This window comes from Hermetia illucens, chromosome 6 (genome assembly GCF_905115235.1).
Source record: "Hermetia illucens chromosome 6, iHerIll2.2.curated.20191125, whole genome shotgun sequence".
NCBI lineage: Eukaryota > Metazoa > Arthropoda > Insecta > Diptera > Stratiomyidae > Hermetia > Hermetia illucens.
Window position 1 is genome coordinate 19,888,055 of NC_051854.1, and position 15,025 is coordinate 19,903,079.

The 15,025-nt window shown below is 38.4% G+C and overlaps 1 protein-coding gene across 3 annotated transcripts in view; it reads right to left on the bottom strand.

Moving 5' to 3' along the window:
- The window catches only part of LOC119659414 (integrator complex subunit 11 homolog), a 356,139-nt gene that overhangs the window by 236,646 nt on the left and 104,468 nt on the right, over window positions 1–15,025 (bottom strand). For 2 of the 3 annotated variants that reach the window (XM_038067489.1, XM_038067488.1), the window contains exon 2: window positions 12,718–12,751. The exons of the other annotated variant lie outside the window; for it this stretch is intronic. The gene's annotated coding sequence lies outside the window, so the exon portion shown is untranslated. The remainder of the gene's footprint in view (window positions 1–12,717; window positions 12,752–15,025) is intronic. 3 annotated transcript variants of the gene reach the window in all.

The following is a 15,025-nucleotide window of genomic DNA, read 5'->3' on the forward strand; positions in this document are numbered from 1 at the left end:
AACATTTTCCGTATCATTGATGGTCAAGACAATCAAGAAAAACACTTCTGCATGACAAATTCGCTGAAATGATGTGAAAGGAATTCGAGATGCAGCAGTGTGAATAACGTTGCTAGTTAGTGGTATGCTTCGATTGCTCCCCACCCTTTTTATTCTCAAGCACCTTGAAGATCAAACGCGCCATTAGCCTTTTTCCAATTCAGTAGCGGCATCGGCTCATTTTGATCAAATTCGCCATTTTTCTCGGCCATAGACTTGGTCCGGGTAAAGTCGATAGGCTGCGAAATTCCTATCTAACACATCAAGTCATCGTCGTTTCGGTTGGCCTTTGCCTCGTTCCCCATCGACTTCGATATTCAAATTTATCCTAAGTTAGTGAGATCTCATCAGCGCAGATAAATGACCGTGCGCTGCATCACTATGTATTCCGCCTTTGGACAACCTGTTCAAGATCAGCGTTATGAAACGCCAGGAAAAATCATCAGGATACACATATGTATAGTGCGTTAGACGTTGGGTGTCCCTTCGTTTCCAGAACTCAGCTGCGATGTCGTTGGCTCCTATTGCTTTCTAAGGTACCATTCTTTGTGACGCTGACAGATGAAATTACTTCAAATGTCAACTAACAACTGTTCGGATGTATTTCAGTAGCATCACCGATATTGAAAACGGGTCGAAGAATGTATATATTGAGTTTCAGTACAAACAATGAGGAATGAAAGTCGCTCACGCTGCCATAACGGGTGATAAAGCAAGGTTTTATTAACAGAACGTCAACAGAAACATTAAATTGTACCAATGGAGTCATTCGGAAAATCGATAAACGTCTGGGTACTGGGGTTGAATGGTAAGGTTAAGGTCAATGTCTCCTTAGATTTTAACAATATTTTGGACCATAAGTTCTTGTCACAAAACCAAGGGGTCAGTAAGGAGTATCACTTACATGTTCAATGCTCTCCGTGTGAAATAATGCGAATTTAGTAAATGAATTTTTGACGAAATAATTCAGGAGCTTTGCACCACGATTCAGTATCTATTCACACTTCATTAAGTATTTGGAACCTTTCGCCAGAAATAACACGGATGAGATACTTTACGGTGAGTGTCAACAATGTAGGGTAGCCTGCTAAAGACTACACTCGGAAAGGATACTTTGGTCACTTCTATATTAGCGCCAGACAGAATACACTCTCTGGAAGAGGCGAAGCTGGAATATTCTGCTCGCTTTGTATTTTCAAAAGTTCCGTCAACAATAGCGGCAGAAATTCTGTGTAATGCTTATTGCATAAAAGAAGTGAGAACAAAATAACGCCGTAGAGCAGGTTATCATATTTCAAAAGTATCTTTCGTGGGTGACATAACGTTGGTGTTACAATACAACATAGTCGCGGCGGGGTTTTCTGCATATAAGGAAATTAAAAATAGCTCCAAATGAAGGGAACATGTTGAAGGAAGAAAATCAGGGGTAGAGAAGGGAAAATATTTGTCAGCTACACAACCAATATTTCGTGCTGGAGGAAGAAAAAATTGTTTGCGATTCGGGTAGCAACAACTCGACTTAAGAGAGGATTGTTGGTGATTGTTAAGCGTCTATAGTGACCTTTGGCGGACAACCTATCCCTGGTGAGCATTCATCGTCTTTATCTTAATAATTAATTTCCGTCCCTTGAAGCGAAATCTATAATGAGAATCTCGATGAAAGTCAGGTTTCCTCGCTGAGGGTCCTTCTTATTGATAAAAATGGGAACCTTACTTTTTCACTCTTCTTCACTCCTCATACTCCAAAACGCTCCAGAAATATGCTAACGACTGGTTTGACAGGACAATATGGCCTATCTTGCAGTAAAAGAAGATCACAGCATTATAAAAAAATGAACATTCAAACTTATCCAGCTTCGTCACAATTTAGGACAGGGAGCATACGCCACGTACGCCATTTAATCACATGATACTCCTGTCCGAACTCGCGTCGCAAAGGAAATCCTATCGATCCTGCCACATATATACTACCCTATTCTCCTCAGTCCAATCTATTTCCATTATATACAGCAATGCAGAACCCTCTTATATAGCTAAGGTAAGAGAGATCACTTCCAAGAAATTCAGATGGAAAAACCTTTGAGTCTAACCGGACAATTTGGTAGCTGCAGCGGTTTATGGACTGCAATCGCTTGCAAGGCCGTAACCATCAGGACAACAAACAAAAGACAAGTCGTTTAGAGCCTAAGGAAAGTGATGGGAGAGCGTACTATCAGGATGTCAGGATGAGATATATGCCAAGAAGTTTATTGAGTAATGAAGCGAGGGTGAGCATACATGGTGAGACCAATAAGTAAGGCTGATTCTTTGTTGGAGAGATAAAATGGCGGAGAGGTGTCCGAACGACTAGGCGTGGTAAGGAGAGCCTTTATGGTGCTGAGCGGCACGTTTTAATAGAGTAAACTCTTCGTTTTGTCTCGGTTACCGTTAAACGGAATTTCAAGCACCACTGCAGCATAACATTTTTAAATTACACAAGTTGTTCCGGGAGGGGAAAGAATTCGTCAATGATGACCTTTGTTGTCATCCCGGTGGCTTTCAGAAGGAGTTTTTACCTCCTGGGCAAGCTCCGGATGCATGGATTTACGTGACAGTTTTCAATCGTTTATGAAAATAAGTCTGCCTCGTGTGACTAGACGTCGACAGTTTATAGGAACTCCACCACGATAATGCGCCATACCACACCACTACATTTGTGGGGTTGGCTCATTCCTTCAGTCCCGACAGTCCTCGGCCCGACATGGCTTCAACGGGCTTTTTCTCCCCCTCAAAGGAGCCATGAGGGAACAACAATTCACTTTCGTAGAAGTTGTACAAGCCACTGTAACAAGTGCTCGCGAAAAATGACTTCTAGAAAGCGTATGATAGCTGGCAAAGACGTTATACCTGGTGTGACGAAGTACACAAGTCATATTTGGAAAAATATTGAGATTTTATAATAATATGTGCAACAAATTATTTTTTGCATTTTGTAGTTTGATTGGTTTCGTCGCTTCAAGGACGGTGATTTCGATATTGATGACTATTCCCCGTGAAACAAAGCTAAAATAGTTCGAAGACGCGTAATTCAAGGTATCTCTCGATGAGGAATGCAGGAATAACTTGCTTCGGTATTAGGAGTTACCCGCTAAGTCATTTTTAAGCGATTGTGAGCGTAGGAAATGATACAAAAGGAAGGAATTCGAGTTCCTTATGATTTGAAGCCAATCGTGATGGGTGATGAAAAATGGATGCCCAATAGTAACCGAAAGAAAAGAAAATCATGAAGACTGCTCGGTCATGTTTCTAGGTCGCACTTAGTGGGTCGGTGGTATTTATTATGATCTGTTGAAACCGAATAAAACCCTCGATCGATGGCACATGATCTGGCTGATCAGCAGATCCGCTCATATGCCTTCTAGAAGGCGTTTGATAATTGGCAAAGACGTTAGGCCTGGTATGATAAGTCGTAAGAGTCATATTTTGAAAAGTATTAAGGTTTTGTAATAACATTATTTTTAAAATTATTTTTTACACAATCAGTTCTGTCACTTATGAAACACAGCATGTATATACACGAAACCTAGTTTGGAGCGAGCTTTGAGGAATTTATGTATGTCATCTCTAGCCTAAAACCAAGTTTGAAGGATCAACCTGTTAAATCCGCAATGCTAGGCTAGGCTTCACGATGGGTGTCATTCATATTTAACCAGTGCTAGAAAAGCATCGATCACTACAACTTTTCTTGGTGTATCCAGCGTATTATGAACCTTCGCTGCCAAATAGAGGTCAACAACCGGTAGAAATCTTCAAGGCATTCTCTCTATCCATGGAAACGATTTTTTCTTGTATGATATCGGACTATATAAGAATCTAGAAACACAGAACGCTGATCAAACAACGGATCAATTGCTATACTTTGGAGTAATATAGGAAAAATTATCTACGCCACTATGTTAGTGATGTTCATTGAAGACTAACGCTATTAGCTCAAAAAGACAAGCAAATCTGTGCTGCTCTCATTAATAACAATGCTTTGGCCCTTGTAATCGCAGCATACTTTGGCGTTCAGATTACCGCAGAACTCACAACAAATTTTAGGAATACTAAATATAGAATAGAATGACTCCACCAACCTTACATCCAAAAAGAGAAAACCAACTAGGACAATGCAAACATACAAGCTGTCATATATCAACCCGGATTCCTCTAGAAAGCGAAGAAGATCTGGAGAAGGTTATTCAAAAATTCAACACACTTCTGAATTTGCCTCTGTAAATCTTTCGTTCCACTTTTAGGCACATTCAACACCAAAACCAAAAAGAACCCAAATCTAACGTCTAGTGAACGAAAAAAATATTTAAGATGTGAATGGCGAAATGTCGATATACGTGCGCTAAGTAAAAATTATTCGCCGCAACAAAGGAACCTAGAGAAGCACAGATTATAACCCTGGATCCAAAGAAACCCATGATTCACAAATGACTTGTTTGTGGCTCACTTTGCTACTGGTCCATTTTAAACATACATAATATTTTGCATATTTTCCTAGCTAGATAGGCAGCCAAATGTAACTCTCTAAACTGTACTGAAAGACACTCTTGGAAATCTTTCCCTTCCTTGCACCCAAGCCAACCATGTTCTCTGCATATTCATTTGAGATAGTTATTGTAAATTCAGATATATTTCCACTCAATGAGGACAAAAGTTGTCCAACTTACAAAACTGCAAACTAAAAATTTATCTAGATCTCCCGATAGAGTGTAAGATAACATAAAAGAACTCAGTAAAATCCCACCAGTCGCTACTCTACATAATATTATACTTATCATCTCTATATTTGCCCCTTTATCGCCGTTCAACTAGATACCAACAGAATAATAACAAGATATTTCCGGAATCTCATTACAAATTTCATCCAGGTTCTGTAGACCAGATAACCTATATTTCAAACACGAACGAAAAACTATCTGGCGCCATAAGATTTCTCAACCTTTTCTACCGATGCAATTTAATCATTTTGATCTCCACCAACTAAAAGATAGGAAGTACCCATTATCATATTACAAATCACCATTTTGCATTTTCATCAAAATAAAAATCTAAATCGAATGCAGAATAATTATTTTGCAAATAATACAGGTCACCCATAATTCAGTAGCTTCTTTGTATTCAAAAAAGATTAAAAAACGCAACGCCCCCAACGCTGTGCTTTTCTTTCACTGCACATTTTCGAATATAAAATTCCAAGGAATGTGATTCGATTACATATTTAATGTTAAATTCCTGAGAAACTAAATAACTAAATTCGTATAAATAAAATGGAGTGCAAACCATCGCGAAGAAAAAACTCGGTTTGCCAATAAATTAAAGCAACGGTAGCAGTTGTGACTGGCTTTAAATAAAAAAAAATGTATGTGGGCGAAATTCTCCAACACAACGAGTTGATAGTGCAGTTTTCTGGTTGGAAAAAGTGGAGTATGTTGATGGAAAAATAGATGCATGTATTATATCTCTTGCAGCAGAAAACTGCATGCAGAAATTGTTGCGCAGATAAAATGTTTCAAAGTGAAGCTGATATAACAGGAAGTGTTACAGATTCAGGATCACAGTGCGTGGAGTATTTTGAATTGGATACGTCTGGGGCACCAGTGGGGTCAGTGTATGAAAAATAGCCATGTTAATGGTAAAATATTACGCATGGCCAGTATATGGTCAAATAAATTTCGCAGGTAGTGCCACTGCACCGCTTTCAATGGGACATTTTACTCGCACTTTGCAAGAAAGTTGCTTTTAAGTGCGTTCACACATGTTTGTCTGTTCCGGCTTTCTTCCGCCAACTATAAAGTATACTTTCCTAATGAATTGGAAGTTTCACATGTTATTCGGCTTTAAAACAAGATTATGAGTAGAATTTACGTAATAACAAAAAGTAGCTCACATGTGTACTAATTCCTGTTAAAATTCAGATGCAATGCAATGAGAGTTTCACATTGGAGACTGCATTTAGCAGCAGAGATACTTTGATTTTGAAAATATTAGGTTTAAGATAGTTACTTTGTATTTAAAAGGCTCCTTTTGGAAGATTTGAGTCAAGGCATGAAATGGTATTTTTAGCTAAAGTGAGACAGGAGCTGTATGAATGTGTTACCTTCTATGTATTAAAAGATATCTCCTGGGAGATCAAGCCTGAAAATAGCAGCTATGATTTGACACTATTTACGACGCATTAACCATTATTAAAACTCAAAATATTCTTCTTTTTCTTCAGCCTTTGTTCCGTTCACAAGCGGGGTTGGCTCATTTTGATCTTTTTCGCCATTTGGCTCTATCGAATGCCTAATCGGGGTGCAATATCGAGACTTTTAAATCCCCGTCTAGCGTATCAAGCCACCGTTGTTTCGGCCTGTCTTTTGGTCGTTTACCATCGACTTCGATATACCATACCATCGAAGACGTCTCTCTCGCAACTTTTCCACGATCGATGCAACCCCATAACGATCGCGGATATTCTCATTTCGGATGTAATCTAAACGTGTCACGCCACTAGTCCAACGTAACATTTTCGTCTCCATTACCACAAGACGCCATTCATTGTTTTTTATAGTCGGCCAATAGTCAGAACCATAGAGAACGACAGAACGGACGACATTGCAGAAAATTTTAAATTTAAGACGTTCATTGATACGTCGATCACAAAGAACACCAGTTGTGGAACGCCACTTCATCCAGATTGCGTTAATGCGTGAAGCAATTTCATAACGCAGTTCTCCATTGGCTGATAGCGTTGACCCGAAATATTTAAATCGCTTAGTTCTGTGCAGATCACTGCCGCTGGTAGTGATTGTGCCTGTTTCATGGGGATCGGTCGTCAAAAATTCAGTTTTTTTTTAGATTCAATCTAAGACCGTGTTGCGTGAGGCGTCCATTCCATTTTTGGACAAGTTGTTCGATATCATTTTTGCTATCAGATGCTAGGCAAACATCATCTGCATAAAGCAGTGTGTAGGGCGCTGGACGTTGGATGTTCCGTGTGACAGTGCCCATAACAAGAACAAAGAGGCGTGGTGAGAGGGCGCTTTCCTGATGAATACCAACTGAAAACATTATGAAAAGGAAAAACGATTGCTTCAATCGACTTTGCGATTAAGCAGATTCTAGCTCAAGGTGAGGTCCGTATACGTTAATAATGACGGCAACCAAAGATAGAAGGCCCCCTTCTATTATGGATCTTCGATTGCTGTTTGATATAGTTTAGAAATTTTTTTCTCCAACGTTCGGAAATTACCTTCATTACAGAATCAACGAGGGCGAAGTCCTGGGTTTAACAGAAGTAGTTCGAGACAACGCAGCCGTTGGTATTGATGGAAGCCCTACCAAACATGTTCGCGCAGTTATTCATAGACTACTTAAATGAATGTTTTCCCCACAAAAAGAAAATCACAAAGGCTTCTGTGGATCTTCAAGGAGGGTAAGCCGGTATATGAACCAATGTGTTGTAGACCTATCTGTCTTCTTAGTAAAAAGGCAAAGTTTTTCGATCGATAATCTTCAATCTAATAATATCTAATAATTCATAGTAGTTGTCCGTGGATGACAGTAAAATAGTTATTGAGCTAGTCAGGAAAATCTGGTTATAGTTACTTTTGACATTAAGAGTCCATTCAATTTAGCGAGATAGAACGAGAGAGATAGAAACACCAAACTACTCAGCATAATCTTCAACTATAATACTTCGGACAGCGAAAAGAAAATTCTGGTCGTCGGGGTGGTCATAACGTCCCATTACCCCAACAAAGTATAAATCAATACAAGCCAGACTATCTGGACGATCCAGTCTTGGTTTGAAGGCTTCCGGCTGTCGAACACAAAACTGAGTTGGTGTTTTTTACAATAGAAACAAATAACTGTTAAAATTGACATCGGTGTCCATTTTGGTCGCTATCAGCTATCAATGAAATATACTTTTAGGTGTTCTAGTGATGGCTGACAATTTCGACTCGAAGATGAGCTCTAAACCACATTTAAAGCTATTTGGGTAGAAAGCAGCGACTTTCAGTCAAACATTAGCAAGGAGGTTTCCAAATATAGGTGCCTGAAATTATACCGAACCATCGTGAGATGTTGCCTCGTTCTGTTGTATGCGGCACCCCTGTGTGCATCAGCGCTAAAGACGTTAAAAAATTGCAGGAAGCTGGGAGCTGCATATTGGCCCAGCGCTCTCTGAGCATACAGCGTCTATCAAACAACACTGTATGAAGCAACATGCGGAATTGTGGGTGGATATTTTAGTCGATGACACAAGCCAATTATATGAAAAACTGAAAGCGAACCTAAGCAAAGAAGCTGAGTGAATGAAGCTGTGCGAGGCAAACAGCATGGGACCCGTCAAAGAATGCCGGTGGACACACATCCTGTACGGAAAATAAGTATGGCAATTTTACAAAACCATGACGAGCCGAGATTTGATTTGATACGGTGAATACAGGAAGTACCTCCAAAAGTTCGGGTCAGGTGTATCGCCAGATTGTCATGCGACGCCGTAACGGGGGATACAGAACATATGTTCTTTACTAGCCACAGATTAGAAAGCTAACGAAGAAAGCCCGTCCTTTCCGCCTAATGATAGAAAATTTGACAAAATACATAGTGGAGTCAGATATAGCGTTTGAAGTGTTAACTGACATCGTGAAATGGGTGCGCCAGCGACTAAGAGAAGCAGCAACTGCACGGAGACATATAAGAGAAAGGAAGTTACTGATTAAAGCAATAGCAGTTAATTCACTTAGGGTTAACAATTAACAATTGAGCCGCCGGATGAAGTGACATCGATGGTTAAACAGGGAGAGTGTGGAGAAAGTAAAGAAGATTCTAGTCGGCTGTACTCCGGCATGCGGGTAACCGATTCAATGATTTCTCCCGGCGAAAAACAAGGGCAGACGATTTTACACAAAACGTTAAAAAAGCATTTAGAGTACTGTGTGGAGCATAGTTGATGCTATTATCAAAAGACTCAACAATACATAAAAAAAAATAAAAAACATCTAAGACTAAAGAAAGGTAATAGGTAGTTAGGCAAAAAGGAGTGTAAGGATATATAATTCAACAGAAAAGCGTGGTAGCCTGCAAATCAGTTGAGGGTTAGTAATGAACACGAATACTTTATAAAATGTGAAATCTGCTGACAGTGACAGCACAGATTCGTACTTTCAACTGTTAAAACTTGACTCGGTATTATCGGCTGGTCACCGTTAGAAATTCTATTCATTACAAATAGCAGGCAGTGTAGGATCCTAACCTGAAACAAAGTTTGAACGACAAATGTCAAGCAATTTAAAATGAAGTTTACGGCCGGAATAAGATATTCTTAAAGGTCCCGATTCGGTGAAGCTTATCTTTTGCATGACCTCATGTCAACGTGAGCTTATCTTTTTCACGAATGACGTTGGGCGTTTCTAGTAATAAATAGGGATATTGCCAGTGAAAACCTTCAGAGCTGTTTTCTAAACTACTCCGCCCAAAATTTATAAACCACCATTAAATACAACAACTAGCGACTAAGATATCCGAAGGTTAAAGATTTTCAGCGGAATTGTAATATATAAAACACACACTTTTTCCAAGTGTATCTTCACTAATCAAGTGATTATCATCATATGTCCCTTCATGATCAACAACAAAACAATAAATAAACGACTGCAAAATCGTGTGGTAATCTTCTTTCCTACAAGTTTTCAACACTACTTCCCGCTCTTTTTATTCTTCTAAATGCTAACTTTGAAAATTAAAAAAAAAATCCAAAAAACCCCTAAAAGGTCTACTCCATATCTTGACCATATTGAATCGATTTTAAGGAAGTACACGGATACCTAAATAACTCTCTGGGTCCCGCATGTTCCATATTTTGCTGTGCTTAACGTAAAATGCCTCTCAATAATAGCAATATTCGCAGATATGAAAAAACGACAAAGGAATATTTGGGTTTTCCAAGGAAAGCAGTCAGAGAAGGATTACGATAGGATAAGGATAAGAAAAACTCTAAAATACCTCGAAGAGCATTGCAAGCGTTTTTCGATTTATTTTTATATATCTGAATAAACAGTATCCAAAAAAACTTTTATTGTTTTTTTTTCTAATTTTTTAATTAATACAAAAATAATATTGTATAAAAAAATAAATTCATTCAATTTTTTTGAAAGGACATTCCAGTCGTTCCCAGTCCCGTTTTCACCATCCTTACTGTCTTTGTTATGTAGACCTTGCCATTTTCGCGGCTCTTAGCGGTGGCCTCTTATTGGAAAAGCAATATAAGAACTTTATTAAGCATTACATTCCACAATAAAGCCGGGTTTAAGGAAGAAATCTTTGGGTCTATCGTCTACCAAGATATTCACTTCGAAATGAATCGGCTTCAACAAGTATCCACGAACAAGTACTTCGACCCGTGCACATTCAATTCTTCATTAATTTAAAGTACTGATTTCGAAAGTGATTTAGACAAAATTTATTTTGCGAAAAACGAAAGACTTAAGCGAGTAACTTGAAATTTGCTTCATTTTCTTTCTTTAGAAATAATAATGTTTCAAAGATTGTGGGAAAAACAAAATCTTATTTAATCTTGTTTTATTTAATATTAAACTGCTGCCATGTAGGCGACGCGAGATCTTAAGATGCACATCAATGAAGGCAAGACAAAATATATGGCGGCAACGCCAGCACCGAAAACCAATTAACTAACAACATCATACCGCACTGATCGAACGGGAAGAATAAAGATAGGAGACTAGAACTTTCTCCTATCTAGGGTCGAAAATCACACCGATAACAGCTACGATGATGAAATCCGCGCACGGTTGTTGTCAGGCAGCAGAGCCTATTTCAGAATACAAAAACTGTTCCGCTCGAAACGTCTCACCATAGGTCAAAGCTCTTACTATACAAACATTGATCTTGCCAGTCCTTCTGTATTCCTCTGAGACTTGGGTTCTTAGCAAGAAGAATTGCGAACCCTTCGCCACGTTCGAGAGAAGAATCCTCCGAAGAATTTTTGGCCTTCTACATGAGGATGGACAATTCCGTAGCCTACATAACGACGAAATCTATGAACGATATCATGACCGTCAGTTTGTGGATAAAATCCGGCTCAATAGGTTACGATGGGCGGGTCACTTAATCCGCATGGATGAGGATGATCCAGGATGGAAAGTCTGTAAGGGTAATACCTATGGTAGAAAAAGAAGACGAGGCAGACCCTACCTAAGGTGGAGATATGGCATAGGTTAGGACGCCAGGCAACTTTTAAGGGATATCGAATTGCTGGACCTCGGCGCAAAACCGGGATGTCTGGAGTTCCTTATTAAGGCAGACCTAGACCATATGCCGGTTATTAGGCGGTTGATGATGATGAAATGGCGAAACCAATCACGACGAGCCGATCCCGCTTGTGAACGGAACAAGAGCTGAAGGAAAAGAAAAAGACTCTGTAGTTTTTTTTATTCATTAAAGAAGCTTCGCAAAAGCACCAAAATTCAACAAAAAAAGTTTAACAAGGCACCAAAAATTTAGCTTTCTATATTTTTTAATAGTCCTAGTTTGCGGAATGTGGTTAAGTCCGTTAAAATGCCGTTTACATTTTCTCTTTAAGATGATCACAGCGCCCTCTAACGTGGCAGCAGAATGGGTGTATAAGTTGGTCTGTATTTTAATAACGAACTATGCTATCGTGCTGGAAAAATTAGTACGCATGCTGAAGATATTAAGAAATATATGGTGAAAAATTCGTATTTGCGTCATTACAAAGTTCTTCACAAAATAAGCAAGCATTATTAGTAATTTATGTGACTTGCGTTGTCATGGCCGTTTATGTTTTCCTGCACTGCATTGATTTTTCGCGTTATGTCAGTTAAATAATGGGTGTTATAGGATCAAAGGGGTGAGTTTCGACGCACCGACCATAGGACGCGTGATTTATGCTAATGATGTATGACGAAACTACTGATGTTAATCCACCCTCCTAAACTAGCCGAAAAAGTAGTAAGGAACCCCATGTTGTAGGGCATTTGTATTGAGATTCGATGCTGCGCGGTTCTTATTCGTAAATTTCTCGAATTATTCGATAGCTTTGTCCTCGTTGTTCATAAAAGGCAACTCGGATACGGATGATCATTTCATCAACTTTCACATAACGTTCTTTTATTACGAAACGACAGATCCATCAGATGCTTAGCAGAATTAATCAATTTTAAATATTAGATCTTAACTTATAAGTGTTTTTGCCCAAAAGGATGCCTTTAGCAGTATATAACATTCATGCAAGTGCCTGTGACTGCCTCCGTCTTTTACTCCCCTAAGGCCATAAACTCTCCTCAATATTCTTATTATTGAAAATGGGACTGATTTGTATAAATAAATTATGAATTTAAGATTTAAAATGGCGGACATTTTGGAGGAGATTGAGGCAAAACTCCTGGAGCTCCATGAAAACAAAAGACTTAAGCGGGTAACTTGATTGACTTCCTTGCCAATCATGTTTTGCTTTTTTATATTTTGTGCAAAATAAAGCTCTTATTTAGCAATTGAACTTAAAGTAGTAAAGTGATAACATAACTCAATTTAAAATCATAAAGAACCATTAATTTGCTGTAAACTGTAAACCATATATTTCAAAATATAAAGAGGGTTAGGACTGATAAATCTTACGTGTCATCTCGATTCAAATACTGAACAAAATTATCTGAAAGAGATGAAAAATATTCAATTAGTTTATCTGTTAAGAATTCAAAATATAACTACAATAATTCAAAATTCAAACAGAACTATAACTTCTAAACGCCATTAGGGCAGGTGTTATTTAATACTCTAATAATACTTTGGAGAGCATGGACATTTGTGTAGGCTATCCTTTCTCATAATAATTTCTTCTTTCTCCTTCTCTTCCAAAGAGATTACCTTATCCTCTGGTTGCAATCGCGACCTTACTATTATATTTCGGATAATCAGGGAAGCTTTTAGAGACTTACCTCTTTATAGTCTCTTTATTCTGTTACCAAACTATGATTTGCAGTGACTGCTCCTTGCGTTTAGATTTGTACAAGGCGTAATACGCATTGAAAAAGAACAAAACCCATTAGACTTGATTGATCATTCACCCTTAGCCTCGCAGAATCTATGTTAAGGACTCTGATTGAATTTTATTTCTTCTGCTTCCTGGCCGCATAAAGAGATAATATAAATGAGAATCCATAGCACACCTACTTAGGATCTATCTTTGTTTGCTTTCCTTAATCGATAGCCGCATTTGAGTCGAGCAGATATCAACGTAACATTTCATTACTACTGGACCAGTCTACATTGCAAAATTAATCGATTTGTTATTAGTATCGATTAAACACGATTTATACATTAATTCGCCATATTCGTTTTGTAACAATTAACCAATGCCAGTCACATTATCAAATCATAGTCCCATCAAACATGTCATTCAGTCATAATGAGCCACTAATAAAACCAAAGTTTGTCAATCTCTTATTCTTTGACAGCATCAAAACTCTTACATAACATTCTCTCCATAATTCGATAACTACTGTATAAATAGTTCAATAACTACCGCGTACTTACAAATATCGTGATACCTTTTGAATTGATACTTATAACTTGTTGCAATAACAAAAGAACTGTGAATGCTGTCAATAATTTACTGTCATATATATTCACAAATCACGAATTATTACCTCCCTCGTAAGAGTTGAAATAATGAAAAAAAGCTACGAAAGACAAAAATTGTTACAACGCCATAAGCAAGAGCTTGCGCTCAGCACCATTGTGGGTTCAATTCGTTTCATGGACCACAAGTTAGGCGAGAATGTTGCTTTTGTCGACATGAAACACGTGTTTTGTTGACAGTTGATCGTTGCATTTAAGATATTTTAGGTGCTGTGTGCACGGATAAGATTTGGATCTGGTAGAAAATGAAGTATATATTTTAGTTTTCCTTGAGACTAGATAGATTCGTTACTATAATCTTCACTCTAATTTGAAGGATGTTGAGTTACCATTTGATATCTTAAGCGACCAATCCAATGTACTTGCATAGCATGCGTCCTTAGTTCAGTACAGCTGGAACTAAACAAATCATGTTCGTGTGAACTACACCTTACAGCACTCGCTAAATAAATTCAAACTTTCAGATAGAGCCTCTTTTCTGCTGAATAATAGCCACATGGTCACAGTAGCTAATGCCACCCAATATTTAAACTAATATCAGTACTAATAGTAACCCGTCAGTGCAACTTGCCGCTGTAGTACAGCATGGTGGCTTTAGCTGGAGGAAGCTGGTGTGGTTTTTACTGCCAACTTCTAAGCATTCGTAGACCATGTTGTACACAAAAAGCCAAGGTAAGAGTTGTCGGCGTACTGTAATTGCCAAGCGTAACTGGTGCGTAATTGTAACAACAATCCAGTCCGTTCATTGGGCTTGGCCTTTCTTTTCAGTGTCTGCTGTCTTTCTGAGGTGGATTAGACAGGGCTTGGTGTTGCACTTTTTTTTGTGAGGCTTCGAGATTTGGGTCTCTATAATTTCCAGTTGTCTTGTCACGTTGACGTTCCTATATTTGAAAATTATTGTTCTTTATAATTTATGGTAATTAAGATCTGCAGCAGTAATTACTCGCGGAATGGTTTCGATTTTGTTGCACGACTTTTTGCAGTATTTGATACATTTCAAGTCGAAACGTATTATTAGGGATTTCGTGTCATTAAGGGGTGGGGAACTTTAGTGCCAAAAGCCAAAAGGATTTTTTTCGCATTTTTAAACTGAGTGCACGGTTTTGGTCTCAGATAAAGACCTTTGGGTACGAGCCCCGTAATGGCCAGTTTTTCAAATTGAGACCTTATATTAAGGAATCTCATGTTGGCTAACTAAATCTGAATTCCACTTTCAATCCGCATAAAACCCCTTAAATAATGTTCATGCTTTAAAGCATGCACCGTATTTTTGTGTTGGACATTG